At 41.4% G+C, this 16,033-nt stretch overlaps 1 long non-coding RNA gene across 1 annotated transcript in view; it reads right to left on the bottom strand.

The window, feature by feature from the left end:
- Window positions 1–2,485: 2,485 nt before the first annotated feature.
- LOC141982422 (uncharacterized) overlaps window positions 2,486–16,033 on the bottom strand; it is a 196,256-nt gene continuing 182,708 nt past the window's right edge. The window contains exon 5 of the long non-coding RNA XR_012638070.1: window positions 2,486–2,535. This is a non-coding gene — a long non-coding RNA (uncharacterized LOC141982422). The remainder of the gene's footprint in view (window positions 2,536–16,033) is intronic.

Below are 16,033 nucleotides of genomic sequence, written 5' to 3'. Positions count from 1 at the left end.
CCTTGAATTCAATGCACACGAGGGCAGGTGAAGTGATTGTCCCTCCACATTAATGTCAAAGTGCGGAGCTATGGTCTTGCCTTTTTCTTTACCAGCTGGCAGAGTGAAACTGCTGTGTGTGCATGGTAGGATTGGAGTGGGGGAGAATGCATACTAAATTTCCAAACAAGTGAAGCAGAAGGCAGCTTTTTGCAAAGTCCAACTCACATCATTATGTCACCAAGAACATTCTATCTTCAAGTACGCTCTTCAGGCAGAATGCCTCTGGAGACTACTGGTGGTTTGATGATTCTTTAACACCAACAACCATAGTGTTTGCACATTTCTTCTGGATCTTCAGGATCCCAAACTGAAACACTGCATTTATTCTGGATCTTCAGGATCCCAAACTGAAACATTGCAGGAGTACATGTAATATTCTGGAAATGTAGAAGGAGAAGGTGGGCAGACAGATGTCATGTTTAAACATCTTTATCATTTTAGATGACTGAAACACAGTGTTTGTCACAGTTTTTTTTTTCATCAGCTGAGAAATAATCTTTGAAATGTGATATTTTGAAGCATAATTTTGGAACCCCAATAAAGGGAAGGAGAGCAGTTTTTTTTTTATGTAGATCAAAATTTTAACAACCTTGCAATGTTTGGTGAGTGGCATCTTTCAGAAATTTAAAGAGGACACAATAGATCAGGGATCGGCAACCTTTGGCATGACTCACCAGGGTATATCCCCTGGCATTAATATGTATAGATATGTTATTAATATGTATGAATATGCTAGTCTGTAGAGTAAGTGTACCCTATGATTAGGGCCCTACCAAATTCATGGTCTATTTTGGTCAATTTCATGGTCATAGGATTTTTAAAATAGTAAATTTAATGATTTCGGCTATTTAAGTCTGAAATTTCACAGTGTTGCAATTGTAGGGGGTCCTGACCCAAAAAAGAGTTGGGAGGTGTCGCAAGGTTATTGTAGGGGGTGTGCAGTACTGCTACCCTTACTGCTACAGGTAGCGGTGCTGCCTTCAGAAGTGAGCAACTGGAGAGCAGCAGCTGCTGGTCGGGAGCCCACCTCTGAAGGGAGAGCCACCACCAGCAGCCACACAGAAGTAAGGGTGGCATGGTAGTATGGCCACCCTTATTTGTGCACTGCTGCCTGTAGAGCTGGCCCCTCAGTCAGCAGCCACCACTCTCCGACAATACCACTACCCCTCTCTAAAAATAACCTACACCTACAGTCCTCAGCTAAAACCTCTCCAACGCATCATCAATGATCTACAACCCATCCTGGACAACAACCCCTCACTTTCACAGGCCTTGGGAGGTAGGCCAGTCCTTGCCCACAGACAACCCACCAACCTGAAACATATTCTCACCAGCAACTACACACCGCACCATAGTAACTGTAACTCAGGAACCAATCCATGCAACAAACCTCGATGCCAACTGTCATAAATATAAAGGGAAGGGTAAACCCCTTTGAAATCCCTCCTGGCCAGGGGAAAGCTCCTCTCACCTGTAAAGGGTTAAGAAGCTAAAGGTAACCTCGCTGGCACCTGACCAAAATGACCAATGAGGAGACAAGATACTTTCAAAAGCTGGGAGGAGGGAGAGAAACAAAGGGTCTGTGTGTCTGTCTATATTCTGTCTTTGCCGGGGATAGACCAGGAATGGAGTCTTAGAACTTTTAGTAAGTAATCTAGCTAGGTACATGTTAGATTATGATTTCTTTAAATGGCTGAGAAAAGAATTGTGCTGAATAGAATAACTATTTCTGTCTGTGTATCTTTTTTGTAACTTAAGGTTTTGCCTAGAGAGGTTCTCTATGTTTTGAATCTAATTACCCTGTAAGGTATCTACCAGCCTGATTTTACAGGGGGGATTTCTTTATTTCTATTTACTTCTATTTTTATTAAAAGTCTTCTTGTAAGAAAACTGAATGCTTTTTCATTCTTCTCAGATCCAAGGGTTTGGGTCTGTGGTCACCTATGCAAATTGGTGAGGCTTTTTATCCAACATTTCCCAGGAAAGGGGGGGTGCAAGTGTTGGGAGGATTGTTCATTGTTCTTAAGATCCAAGGGTCTGGGTCTGTAGTCACCTAGGCAAATTGGTGAGGCTTTTTACCAAACCTTGTCCAGGAAGTGGGGTGCAAGGTTTTGGGAAGTATTTTGGGGGGAAAGACGTGTCCAAACAGCTCTTCCCCAGTAACCAGTATTAGTTTGGTGGTGGTAGCGGCCAATCCAAGGACAAAGGGTGGAATATTTTGTACCGTGGGGAAGTTTTGACCTAAGCTGGTAAAGATAAGCTTTGGAGGTTTTTCATGCAGGTCCCCACATCTGTACCCTAGAGTTCAGAGTAGGGGAGGAACCTTGACACCAACTCTACCCACATATCTACCCCAGCGACACCATCACAGGACCTAACCAGATCAGCCACACCATCACCGGTTCACTCACCTGCACATCCATCAATGTAATATACTCCATCATGTGCCAGCAATGCCCCTCTGCTATGTACATCGGCCAAACTGGACAGTCCCTACGTAAAAGGATAAATAGACACAAATCAGATATTAGGAATGGCAATATACACAAACCTCTAAGAGAACACTTCAATCTCCCTGGACACACATAGCAGATTTAAAGGTAGCCATCCTGAAGCAAAAAATACTTCAGGACTAGACTTCAAAGACAGACTGCTGAGCTTCAGTTAATTTGCAAATTTGAGACCATCAGCTCAGGATTAAACAAAGACTGTGAATGGCTAGCCAACTACAAAAGCAGTTTCTCCTCCCTTGGTGTTCACACCTCAGCTGCTAGAAGAGGGCCTCATCCTCCCTATTGAACTAACCTCATTATCCCTAGCCTGATTCTTGCTTGCATATTTATACCTGCCTCTGGAAATTTCCACTACATGCATCCGACGAAGTGGGTATTCACCCATGAAAGCTTATGCTCCAGTACGTCTGTTAGTCTATAAGGTGCTACAGGACTCTTTGCTGCTTTTAAAATAACCTTGCAAACCCCCCTGCAACTCCCTTTTTGATCAGGACCCCCAATTTGAGAAACACTGGTCTCCCCGTGAAATCAGTATAGTATAGCGTAAAAGCACACAAAAGACCAAATTTCACAAGGGGAGACCAGATTTCACAGTTCGTGGCACATTTTTCATGGACATTAATTTGGTAGGGACCTAACTATGATTATGTGGGTGAGGAAATTAAATTTAGGCATGGAAGGTTGGGCACTGACATAAATATTCAGGATAGTGCCAAAACCCTATAAGAGAGCAAACCATGTGGAGGTAATCGTTAGGTCTTTAGCTCTTTTAGTTCCCTTTTGTTCTTGTTGTTTTAGCTATTAGCTTAGCTTTTCAGTGTCACTTAGCTACTCAACTTTTGACTCTTCTCTTCAACCATCAATCTCAGTTATTGAGGAACCTGGATAATTGGACTGGCATGCCAGAGACGAGACTGGTCCTTTGTCTCTCACCAACAGGTCCCCAAGACAAGGTGTGAGTATGCTAGTCTAAGTAGCTTTTGTAAGGAATGATACCACAGGTACCCCCAGAACTGTATTATTTCTTTTTGATTCTGTGGTTTGGAGTTTTGGTAACTTTTCCCTTTATTTTAATCAAAATCTCTAAAGCTTGGTTTTGTCCACAGTGTGAGTGTTCTTGCCACACACCCCAAGGGTCCTTACAAAATATTGAATTCTCTACATTTATTCTGCAGCCTCATTTCAGGACAAGAACCTGATTATTTTCTGGTCAGATCATTTGTGAGCCTATGGTAATATACAAACCTCAAAAATCAGGTTAACACTAATAGGGTAAATAAACAAATGTAGAGCACTCACCTCTAGAAGAAGTAGCTGCAGCAACTTGTGAGTCACAATCACGGGTGAATACAAAGTTGAACTGTATTTTTTTGTTTGTTTGTTTTTTTAAAGCAAATGAAATATTTCATCTGGCCTTGTTTATTTTGGGAAAAGGAAGAATTTTTCTACCATATCTACAATATTTATGCCATATTTATAATACCATGCTGCTGTTCTTGGCCACAATTCAAAAAGACTTCCCCCTTCAGATGTACGTAATGTCTTGGAAAGTTTTTTAGAAATCAATTTGAACTTCAGTGAGGGCAAATAAACTGTGTCATGGGCTTAAAAAATGCTTTACTGAGACATCTCATTCATTTGAGTAAAGGAACTTCGTTACTGTTCATATGTCCACTACGCATTCTAACAATATTCTTTTACCCCTGCAACTATCCCTTAATGCCTTAATGTAGTTACAACTCTTAAGATGTTGAATACTAAGAATTCACTTCTCAAATACAGAAGGCTCAATGGAGAAAAACATTGGGTTGCAAATAGTCACCCCAAATTCTCTCATAAAACACAACCCGATTGTCCCTATAAACAGTGCAGAGGAAGTCTGATGTAAAGGACAGCAAAATTCTGGCACTATTTGTATGAAACATCCCCACAGGTAATGAGTCTGCTGCAAAATGATTAGCTGTATTTGGATGACTCACTGAAAGTGGTAGCTTACTGAACTTCTCTCAGGACTGCACCAATGGACTAGGTTAGATATGATTAGAATGTTCTGTTATGAACATAAGAACAGCCATACTGGACCAATGTCTTCTGACAGAGACCAGTGTCAGGTGCTTCAGAGGGAATGAACAGAACAGGTGTAAATAAGGAAGTGTTATTTACTCCTTCTCATAACACAAGAACAAGGGGTCACCAAATTAAATTAATAGGCAACAGGTTTAAAACAAAAGGAAGTATTTCTTCACACAACACACAATCAACCTATGGAACTCTTTGCCAGAGAATGTTTTGAAGGTCAAGACTATAACAGGGTTAAAAAAAGAACTACATAATAGTGGATCACGAGCTAAATATGAGTCAACAGTGTAATGCTGTTAAAAAAAAGAGCAAACATAATTCTGGGATGTATTAGCAGGAGTATCGTAAGCAAGACACGAGAAGTAATTCTTCCACTCTACTCCATGTTGATTAGGCCTCAGCTGAAGTATTGTGTCCAGTTCTGGGCGCCACATTTCAGGAGAGATGTGAACAAGTTGGAGAAAGTCCAGATAAGAGCAACAAAAATGATTAAAGTTCTAGAAAACATGACCTATGAGGAAAGATTGAAAAAATTGAGTTTGTTTAGTCTGGAGAAAAGAAGATTGAGAGGGGACGTGGTAACAGTTTTCAAGTACATAAAAGGTTGTTACAAGGAGGAGGGAGAAAAATTGTTCTTAACCTCTGAGAATAGTACAAGAAGCATGGGCTTAGATTGCAGCAAGAGCAGTTTAGGTTGGACTTTAGGAAAAACTTCCTAACTATCAGAGTGGTTAAGCACTGGAATAAATTGCCTAGGGAGGTTGTGGAATCTCCATCATTGGGGATTTTTAAGAGCAGGTTGGACAAACACCTGTCAGGGATGGTCTAGATCAGGGATCGGCAACCTTTGGCATGCAGACCGTCAGGGAAATCTGCTGGTGGGCTGGGATGGTTTGTTTACCTGTAGCGTCCTCAGGTTCGGTCGATCGCAGCTCCCACTGGCCGCGTTTCGCTGTTCCAGGCCAATGGGGGCTGCGGGAAGTGGCAGCCAGCACATCCCTCATCCCACACCGCTTCCCACAGATAATACTTAGTCCTGCTTTGAGTGCAGGAGACTGAACTAGATGACCTCTCGAGGTCCCTTCCAGTTCTATGATTCTATGATTCTATAAATTCATAGAGGATAGGTCCAACAATGGCTATTAGCGAGAATGGGAAAGGATGTTGTCCCTAGCCTCTGTTTGCAAGAAGCTAGGATTGGGCGACAGGGGATGGATCACTTGATGATTATCTGTTCTGTTCATTCCCTCTGAAGCACCTGGCATTGGCCACTATCAGAAGACAGGATACTGGGCTAGATGAACCTTTGGTCTAGTCCAGTAGGGCCATTCTTATGTTCTTATATACGTAAGAAATTATGGAGGAAAATGTTTTTTTGGGGGGGAAATGTGTTTTCCTTGTCATATCCCAAAGTAAAAGGAAATAGGAATCTTCCAGCATAAATGAATTATAAGGAACAGTTTTAATGGTTATGCTCATACCAAAGATTCTTCAAATGCACTTGTATGCTGAGTTGATAATGTTTAACAGGACTTCATAATGGGTAAATAGATTAGAATTCTAAACGAGTACCAGTACTTGAGAGTAGCTTTGACAAGACAGATAATTTCAGTTATTCATGAATGCATAATCACTTTGGTTTTGCAAATTCTAATATGAGAAATTAGGGCTTTTGCAAGGTTAAGCACACACACCCACTTCAATCTTAGACTTCTTTTTGTTAAAAAGGAGATAAATAATTCTCAAGTTTAGTTTCAGTGATTTCCCCCTGTTTTGCACTGTAGAAAAGGGCATGTTCTCCACTACTCACTCACATTAATGGCTTCATACACATACAGCACTCCCTTTGAAATTATTGGAGATATGTGCATAAATCCCACTCAACATAAGGGTTGCAGAATCATCCCACAAAGTGTATATAAAACATCAATAATTTGCACTTCTTTCAACATTAGTTATAAAAACTTAACTTATTAATAAGACATAGCACCTGTTGCTCTACTTACATTGATGGCAACATTTCACACTCACGGTGAACTCACCAAGCCAAATTCTCTGTTGCTATAATTTGGTTTTGCTCCATTGACTTCAGTGGAGCTGCTCCACTTTACATCAGCAAAGCATTTGGCCTGTGCCTAAGTAAGTGTAGAAACCTTATTTAGAAACATTTTATACTCAGGGTTTATCTAAACGAACACTTAGTTTGCTGCAAGCTGATGCTGCTGTATGTTAACTGTTCCCTACTGCCCTTTAATATACTCACTTTTCAAAGTGAGGAAAATCAAAGCAGAGTGTGTAGAAACAAGGTCTACATGGACACCTAATGCACAGCAGGCTAGTGCGGGGTAGAATTATACCTCAGCTTGCCACAGACTAAATATTCATTTAGACCAGTGCTCCAGTCCTAAAAAAAAGAGAAGTTCTGGAACACACTTCTGCACTACCAGTAAGTTTTAGGAGTGGAAGTGCCAGAACACCATTATGCATTCCAAAAAACCCCTCATAGAATGGCATTCTGGAATGTTCCAGCATGACTCGAGCCTGGTTTAGACAAGCCCTCACTTTGCCCAGGTGTCAATTATTACACAAGGTACAAAGCAGGAAAACTCCTGAATGTGAATATGTACATTCTACTACATAGTCTAATTGAGTTAGGTATTTGTGTCTATACATAATTTATGGATAAATAATTCAAGAGTTTCAATTGCAAATTAAAACTATTGACAGTATACAGGGAATTAGTTACATAGTTGTTATGATCATCATATCTGGAAGATGTTTCTATAGGTATTCAACTATAGTTCTGATTTTTCTAGACTGTCTTTCCTTTGGACAATCGGAGATAATTTGATGGTATTCAAAACTAGTCTTCAATTTATATATGGTACTAATTTTGTTATTTATTTAAATGTCTTCAACCACCATTGGGAAATGCTCCTCATTATGGAGTTCAGGACTTTATTTATAACTTCAGACTTTTTTTTTCCTTAGGGAGATTGATATATAACATTGTGTTTGCTGAGGCAACACATCTGTCCCCATGCACTGCTGTGACATAGCTGTGGAAATAAGTTCGGGAGAAAAACAAAAATCAAGGACAGTAATGAAACTGATGATGTGCTCATGAAAGAACAATATCTTGGCAATAAAAGCAGAACAAAAACTGGGGTCAATGGCATGAGATGTAATAGCAGGAAATACAGCTGAAACAAAAATCACTCCAGGTGGTCTTGTGGTCATCTGCTTTGGAAGGAAATTGCCCATATTGTAATGATGGGTAATGGGTCTGATTTTCCCCGTCACCTGAAGAAGAGTTTGCAACCCAAATCGGGGCAGAGATTTTTGGAGATCCACAAGAAACCAGAGCCAATCATATGGAGGCTCCATGACACCACATTGTTTCTGGCAACATCCCTCCATTCCAGCCATCTGTCTGTATGACTCCTTTGGAGTTTTGTTATCTGGTCTCCCCATGGCCGAACCAGCCTCCAGAGACCCTGGCATTGGGGAATTGGGGACACAACTCTGGCTCACATATGCCCAACCCACCCGTTACACTGACTCCAGGTCTTCACTAGGACCAAAGGAGTGAGATGAAATGGTGCTGTAGAGATGTCAGAGCCTCCCTTGCATGCAGAAGGTGGAGATATGTGCGCATAGTGTCTCCTTAGTATATGGCTCTAAGGGCTTGATGTGGCCATTAATATGGGGGTAGATAGTATGTCAGCTGCTTTTTCTTTTCCTTCCCCAGCTGATTGATGGTGTCTGTGAGGAAACAATATTTTTTGATAGTGGCCTCGCTAGCATATGGTTCATATGGTGATCCATGCTGAACAAACCTGCCTGTGCCAGTGCTGCCCTTCTAAATAGCTATCATTGTTGTGGCAGGACATTAAATCAGCTAAGTGAGGCAGTTAACCAATGTGTATACTGAGATTTTCACTGTCCATTTATTATTCACCTGCTTTGACTCTGAGTGCATTGGGCTGGCTTCCTAACTTTTCAGTACACCAGTGTAACATGCATAATACCATTTCCATAATATACTCACATCTGCAGATGAGTAATTGATTGAGTTTTTTTTTCAAGTTTAAACTATAGGAAATTGGTTTGTGATCATTATGATGGGGTGTATAGCACACAAAGGCCCTGAATAGTTTAATGTGGGCCTGGGATGCCAATTATGTTGTCTGGACACACTTGGAGAATGGGCCAGGTATAATGAATGTTGAAGCCCAGCTGGCGAAGGAGCTAGAGGTTAATCTAAAGAAAAGGAGTTGGAGGAGTGGGGGAGGAGGGATGTGAGCAGAGAGAATGCAGCAGACACTCTCTGGAATGAGAGTGGCCAGCAGGATCAGTGTGAAAACCTGGGAAGAGAACAAGCCCTGGGATCCTCTCCTGACCAAAGAAGTCTTGCAGGAGGCAAGGAAAGAGATGAAGTAACCATCGGGAGTGGAGCAGGTGGAGCAGTGAACCATGGTAGAAGGGCATGATCTGGCCTTCCAGGAAGGGAGCCCTGGGAGGTGTTCAGTGCAGGAACAGAAAGGGAAACATATGAGGTATGAAAGACTAAGTGCAAGGAGAGTGGATGTGGGTTTATGTTTATATTTTACGGTTTGGGAATTTATTAGTTGATTCCAGGAGGAACGCAGAGAGACAAATTAGAGTGAAAACAGCTATGCTTGTTACCCTCATAAAAGTTTGTCTTCACCCTGTGGGTGTTTAGTTCCCAGTGAAATGTAAGTTGATCTTGTTTGCCTGTTAATACTCTTTGTTAGTTTATTTGCTGCCTTTCTGTAGATCACTGGTTATTTTGCTCCTGGAAACCATTACACACTTTTAACGACAGCTCATGTTGTTTGACAGTTTACATGTGTCACATTTCTTTCCATTTGCAGAAAAGTCACTCTGTGTTGTGAACCCAGGCCTTAGTCTGACAAAGATAACTAACACACATAAAATAAAATAAAACATTATCTAACTTTCTTCTTTATAGCTTGCAACATGTTACATAAACTAGAAGTTCCAGGAATTATTATTTTTTTTTAAAAATGTTGTTTCACGAAGCATTTTTTATTCCTAGTCCAGTTATTTGATGTGGGTCAGTTCAGTGAACTGGCTGATGTTTAATGGGTCACTTGTGACTATCACAGAAATTAGAATGAACATTTTAAGTTCCCTCAAAAATCACTATTTGATTGTAGGATAGACTAAAGGAAAAGAAGGCTATTGTCTCCATTATTTCATAACCCTACCTTAAAGGGTTGAGAAAATTGCGCATCATTATAAACTGACAGAGCTTAAACTGTCATCTTTCTTAGAGCATATACAGTACCCATCTAAAGGGTTAGAAAAGGATTAAAAGGATATTGTGTGTACCTAGTTCTCTTAACTTTCACTAAGATCCAAATGCTTCAGTCACCCCTTTTAGTCCAAGTGACTAACCAAAATTCAGGGTATTGTGGACTTTTTCTGTTAGGTGGAGAAAGAAGAATTAACCTACAGAGGTTGTTGGGGAGAAAGCCTGAGGAAGATTGGGTAGGAAGAAGTCATGAGAGGCCTCAACAAGAAGTTGGATGGAGCAGACCTTGGCTATTGGTAATAGGATTCCTGGGCTGGACTCCAGCGTAGTGGGTGGCCCTGGCTTTCCCTACCAGCCACTGGCAAGGTAGCATAAGTCCAGAGAAGGGGACAAGAATGACACAGAAGAGAAGAGTGAGGACAAGGGGCCCAGAGCTGGGGCCGAAGGCAGTGTTATAAGTGCATTGAACTGTATTTGTTGGACTGTCTGTTACCAGGGGAGGGGTGGGTTTACATTGTGACTTTGATGAAGGTCTGGGAAGAGAGCCACCGGAAGACCAAAACTGAGAATGTGCTGGGGACAGAGCTGCTATGCCACACCCAGCCATATGGAGGTGCTCTAGTGGGTAGTCCACCCCTTCAAAGTCATCAGCTCCGGTGAACACATATTATTATCATTAAGTTATTTTAATATCCCCTGACTGCTTTGCCAGACAGTTTCCACCAAAGCCGTATATTTTGTGTCTTCAACTGTACTAAATTCTTAAGGACAAAAAGCTTAGTTTGGTATACTTTATTTCCTGTAAATCACAGATTACACATAAAGTGCAAAATAAGAACACCCTGTTCTTACTCACAGTAAGGTGGTCACATACAATAATGATACCTACTCTTACATAGGCTTTTCCTCATTGGATCTCAAAGGAGGTCACTATTACTTCCATTTTACAGATGGGCAAACTGAGGTACATAACAGCACTGGGAATAGAACACAGGTAACCTGAGTTCATGCTTTATCTATTTGGCCACACTGCCTCCCCAACCAGTTCAAAACCATGACGGACCTGTATTTTGCCAGAGCCATGACTTAAGTTTCAGACATTATTTTTATTAATAGTCATAGGACCAGAGTCCCAGAATATCTAAATGGGTAAGTAAAACATATTTTATGGCACACTGGCCAATCTTTTACTGGCTCAATAAGTTTTTACAAATTTGACTATATAAGAGATTGGCAACCTTTGACACACGGCCCCCAAGGGTAAGCCCCCTGGCAGACTGGGCCAGTTTGTTTACCTTTCACGTCCACATTTGGCCGATCGCAGCTCCCACTGGCCTTGATTCGCCGCTCCAGGCCAATGGGGGCTGTGGGAAGCAGCACGGGCCGAGGGATGTGTTGGCCGCCGCTTCCCGCAGCCCTCATTGGCCTGGAGCGGCGAACCACGGCCAGTGGGAGCTGCAATCAGCTGAACCTGCAGATGTGGCAGGTAAACAAACCGGCCTGGCCTGCCAGGGGCTTACCCTGGAGGGCCGCATGCCAAAGGTTGCCAATCCCTGGACTATATAACTACAGTATAATGGAATGTGGGTTTTTATTAGTTTAGGACTGTTGACTACATATTATTGAATAAAAGGAGTACTTGTGGCACCTTAGAGACTAACCAATTTATTTGAGCATAAGCTTTCATGAGCTACAGCTCACTTCATCGGATGCATACTGTGGAAAGTACAGAAGATGTTTGTTTTTATACACACAAATCATGAAAAAATGGGTGTTTATCACTACAAAAGTTTTTCTCTCCCCCCACCCCACTCTCCTGCTGGTAATAGCTTTTGTAAAGTGATCACTCTCTTTACATGTATCTTATTATGTATTATAATGTGACATGTATGTGAAGACATGTATTATATGTATCTTGACTATAAGAAAAAGCTAAGAGAACTTTTAGGTAAAATGCAGGCTGGAAAGAGGATTGGAACTGAGAGTACAAAAAAATAAGGTTCCTGCTGTTTGATTCCTAAAATGTTTAGAGAAACAGTACTTCATATTATACGTTGTGTTCATCCTTTGTAAATAAACAAGCTTTATCAAAATAATACCTGACTTTATCATCAGTTTCTCCTCCTAACAGAAATAATACACAAGACCCTGAATTTTGGTTAGTCACTTGGATTAAAAGGGGTGACTGAAGCATTTGGATCTTAGTGAAAGTTAAGAGAACTAGGTACTAACAATATTCTTTAAATCTTTTTCTAACTGTTTAGATGGGTACAGTATATGCTCTGAGAAAGATGTGACAGTTTCATCTCTATCAGTTTGTAATGATGTGCAATTTTCTCAACCCTTTAAGGTAGGGTTATGCAATAATGGAGACAATAGCCTTCTTTTCCTTTAGTCTATCCTACAGTCAAATAGTGATTTTTAAAGGTAGCTTAAAATGTTCATTGTAACTTCTGTGATAGTCACAAGTGACCCATTAAATATCAACCAGTTCACTGAACTGACCCACATCAAATAACTGGGCTAAGAATAAAAAATGCCTTGTGAAACAACATTTTTAAAAGTTTTATTATTTCCTGGCTCTTCTAGTTTCTGTAACTTGTCGCAAGCTATAAAGAGGAAAGATAGTTATTATTTTATTTTATTTTATTTTGTAAGTAAGAGATGAAGTAACCACCGGGAGTGGAGCAGGTAGAAGGTAGAAGGGCATGATCTGGCCTTCCAGGAAGAGAGCCCTGGGAGGTGTTCAGTGGAGGAACAGACAGGGAAACATATGAGGTATGAAAGACTAAGTGTGAGGAGGGTGGAAGTGGGTTTATGTTTATATTTTATGGTCTGGGAATTTATCTTTGTCAGACTAAGACCTGGGTTCACAACACAGAGTGACTTTTCTGCAAATGGAAAGAAATTTGACACATGTAAACTGTCAAACAACATGAGCTGTCATTAAAAGTGTGTAATTTTCCAGGAGCAAAATAACCAGTGATCTACAGAAAGGCAGCAAATAAACTAACTAGCAAAGTACCAACAGGCAAACAAGACCGACTTACATTTCACTGGGAACTAGACACCCGCAGGGTGAAGACAAACTTTTATGAGGGTAACAAGCATAGTTGTTTTCACTCTAATTTGTATGCCTTCTGAACAGGATTCTTGCCTCTCAGCCATAGCTGATGGTTCCAATATCTTTCCCTGGCTTTCAGTCCCCCACCCTGTTCCTCTTCAGTAAGAGGAAGTGGTCCTGGTGAGGACACGCACCTCGAACAGAAGGAGGGTAGTGTGGATATCAGGCACTGCATAGCCAAAGGGCGAAGAGATCATTAGGGAAGGTTGTCCTAAACAACTAAAGGAGAGTACTGATACATATAACAGCCTTCAAGTATTGCAAGGATGTAAACAGTAAAAAGAAATAAAATGAGGTATACATAGCAGGAGTAGACAAATTTAAGAAAATAAATTAAGCTGAATATCTGAGTGAGAGTTATCAGGGTGTGGAATAGTCTCCCAAAAGAAGTAATAGAAACCCCATTGTTTAAAAGGCTTATATACAGTGCAAATATATCTTGTATGGGTCTCTTTCACAGACAGCAGTTGGACAGAAAGATCTAATGTGATTTATCCATCTTTAATATTTATAATTCTATCCAAATTGAACCAGGTAGATGGTTAAGATCATTTTAAGTCTGTTTTGCATCAACAGCACATTTTACATAGCTGACTTAACAGGTTAGTGTATCTGACTATATATATAAAAATAATTACAAAAAATAAGCGATGCTAAAAGAACATTAAGGTTGAACATTCAAGCACTCATAATTTAAGAAATGACAGGATCAAGGTTGATTTTGCAACCTTAATTTGCCCCCTTGTGTGCATCCACTATGATACAGTCTGAAATGACATGATCACATGATATTTTTTCTAAAGGACCCCTGCCTCATTCAGTAAGTAGAATTGAGCTCTACTGGTGATGAATCAGGCTTACATAGTGAAGGAGCTGTTGTCTGTAGGACCTCTGCTTCAGTTGTTGCAGCATTTGGAAGGTATGGACCTATATCAGGTACTGTGATATAGCCTAGGCCAACAAATATCTAATGTTCCACCTCCTGAGCTCAGGTGGAGGAACCTCAGCTGAGGTGGTGTAGGAATTTCAACAAAGATCTTATCAGGAAAGACAAAGGGTCAGCCTCCCCCCCGCCCACCCGCCTTCGGTCCCTCCCCTCCTGGCTTCTGTTTTAGATATGCTAAAGCTGTTGCAGAGGCCTGCTAAGACCTAATGATTTAGCTGCTTTTGACAAGAAGCATGATAATCAATATTCCAATTATTGGTAGTGGTGCAGGTTTTTGTGGTCTACCATGATCTTCCCATACAGGGTGGTGAGCATCCTCCTGCAGGTCCCACTTGAGATAAGTGAGAAAAGTGGGGGACAAGACTACACTTACCTCCTGGTCCCACCACAGGCAACACCCAGGATTGGCAGCTCCATACAATGGCCAAGTACTGGGGGTGTAGTCCAAGAGGTTTCAGAGTCTGTTGATACATCCAGGTCCATCCTCTGGTGCATCAAGGGGAACTACACCGCCCACACATGAAGGCATGGGCTGTGTAGCAATGGTTCTGCAAGGATATCCTCCTCCTCTGCAGCTGGTATGTGAGTGTAGCTGGCTGCTGAGAGTAGCTTCCAGGTCCTGAGGAGGTTCTGGTGAAAGACCAGAAACTCAGAGGGGTATTGGGGAGACCGCTCAGGTGGAGGTAAAAGAGCTTCTGATCATATCAGTGCCCCCAGAGGTGACAGAGGAAGGCATGCCCTAGCACCCTTCATGGCAGACTATGAGCACCAGACAGAAGCCTCTGCAGGGCCTAAAGGTAGAGTATGTGGACCTGGCTGCACATACGGACCAGGACCTCTCCACCCTCTCCTGGAGGAGGTTCAGGGCACCCACAGACACTTAGTACACCTCCAGCCAGAAAACATAAGAATAAGAATGTAAAATGGGAATATTGGTTCAGAATGTCTAACTCCAGGCACCAAGTTCCTGTTCATGGATTACTGGCAGAGATAGACACCTATCTCCAGGCTGAAGGGAGGTGCCTATTTCTGAGAGAGGGGTTGGGCTTAGCACACTCCTCTTTCCTTAGCATCTTCCATTGGCTAGCTTACGCAGCTCCCTGCCTAGTGTGCTGGCTTTTGTGATGCATATTCCAAGGTGCCTCTTTCTCCCTGTACAGCCTAGGCAGCTAACTGTCTTGTGTATCACAGTGTTGTCCCTGTGTCTTTCTAGGTGCCTTAAATATTGGTGTTGCAGCACTGTGTCACAGTGCCTAAATCCTTCTATGGATCTGAGCCATAGTGCTGACAATCAAGCCCTTGGAAACAATAATGCCTTTGAGATACTGCAGATCTTCTTCTATCTCTTTATTAATAGTAGAATTAACTAAAATAAAGTATTTGCTTTATTTTTAGTTGACTATGATCTCTGATGAGAATACGCCTCTGTAATGTAGTCATTTCAACAGCAACAAGTTAAGACTGTTATGATTGCAGGAAAAAAATACAGAAGGACTCTTCTGATTGTCCTAGTGGAGGTAAAGGGTATGCTAAGAATGCCCATATTTTTGTGACCTCAAGTTTGCTGGGTAGATTCAAAATCGTTTTAAAAAAAATAGTATGGAAAACTATATTTTAAACATTATTTCTAGCCCTTCAGTCTGATTCTCATTTACACTAAGGGCCTTTTGGTTTTGCTGCCTTTGTGTAAATCAAGCCCAAGCATTTTAAATAGGAAAGCAGAATGTTGTGATTGACAGGGCTCCTGTTAATGTGAAATCCATGCGTGTTCTTTTTTTCCTGTTTATGGCCATGAACAGTTCACCCATCATCATCACATGACCCTCTTTGCCATATCCCATCTTGAACCCTACTTGTAAGGGGACCAGGATAGCCACTCAGATGATTCAGGGCTGGGCCTTGTGTAAAGGCACCTATATAGATAGGTGCTTTCATAGCTTGGCCACTACTTCATTCTCACTGCCTTTATGTAGATCTCCCTCATTGCTCCATGACCATGAATCACAGATCTGAGATTCTCTGTAATC

The sequence above is a fragment of the Natator depressus genome, chromosome 1, assembly GCF_965152275.1.
Source record: "Natator depressus isolate rNatDep1 chromosome 1, rNatDep2.hap1, whole genome shotgun sequence".
In the NCBI taxonomy this organism is placed as follows: domain Eukaryota; kingdom Metazoa; phylum Chordata; order Testudines; family Cheloniidae; genus Natator; species Natator depressus.
The sequence above is the reverse complement of the archived record's forward strand: the minus strand, read 5'-3'. Positions and strand labels throughout refer to the sequence as shown.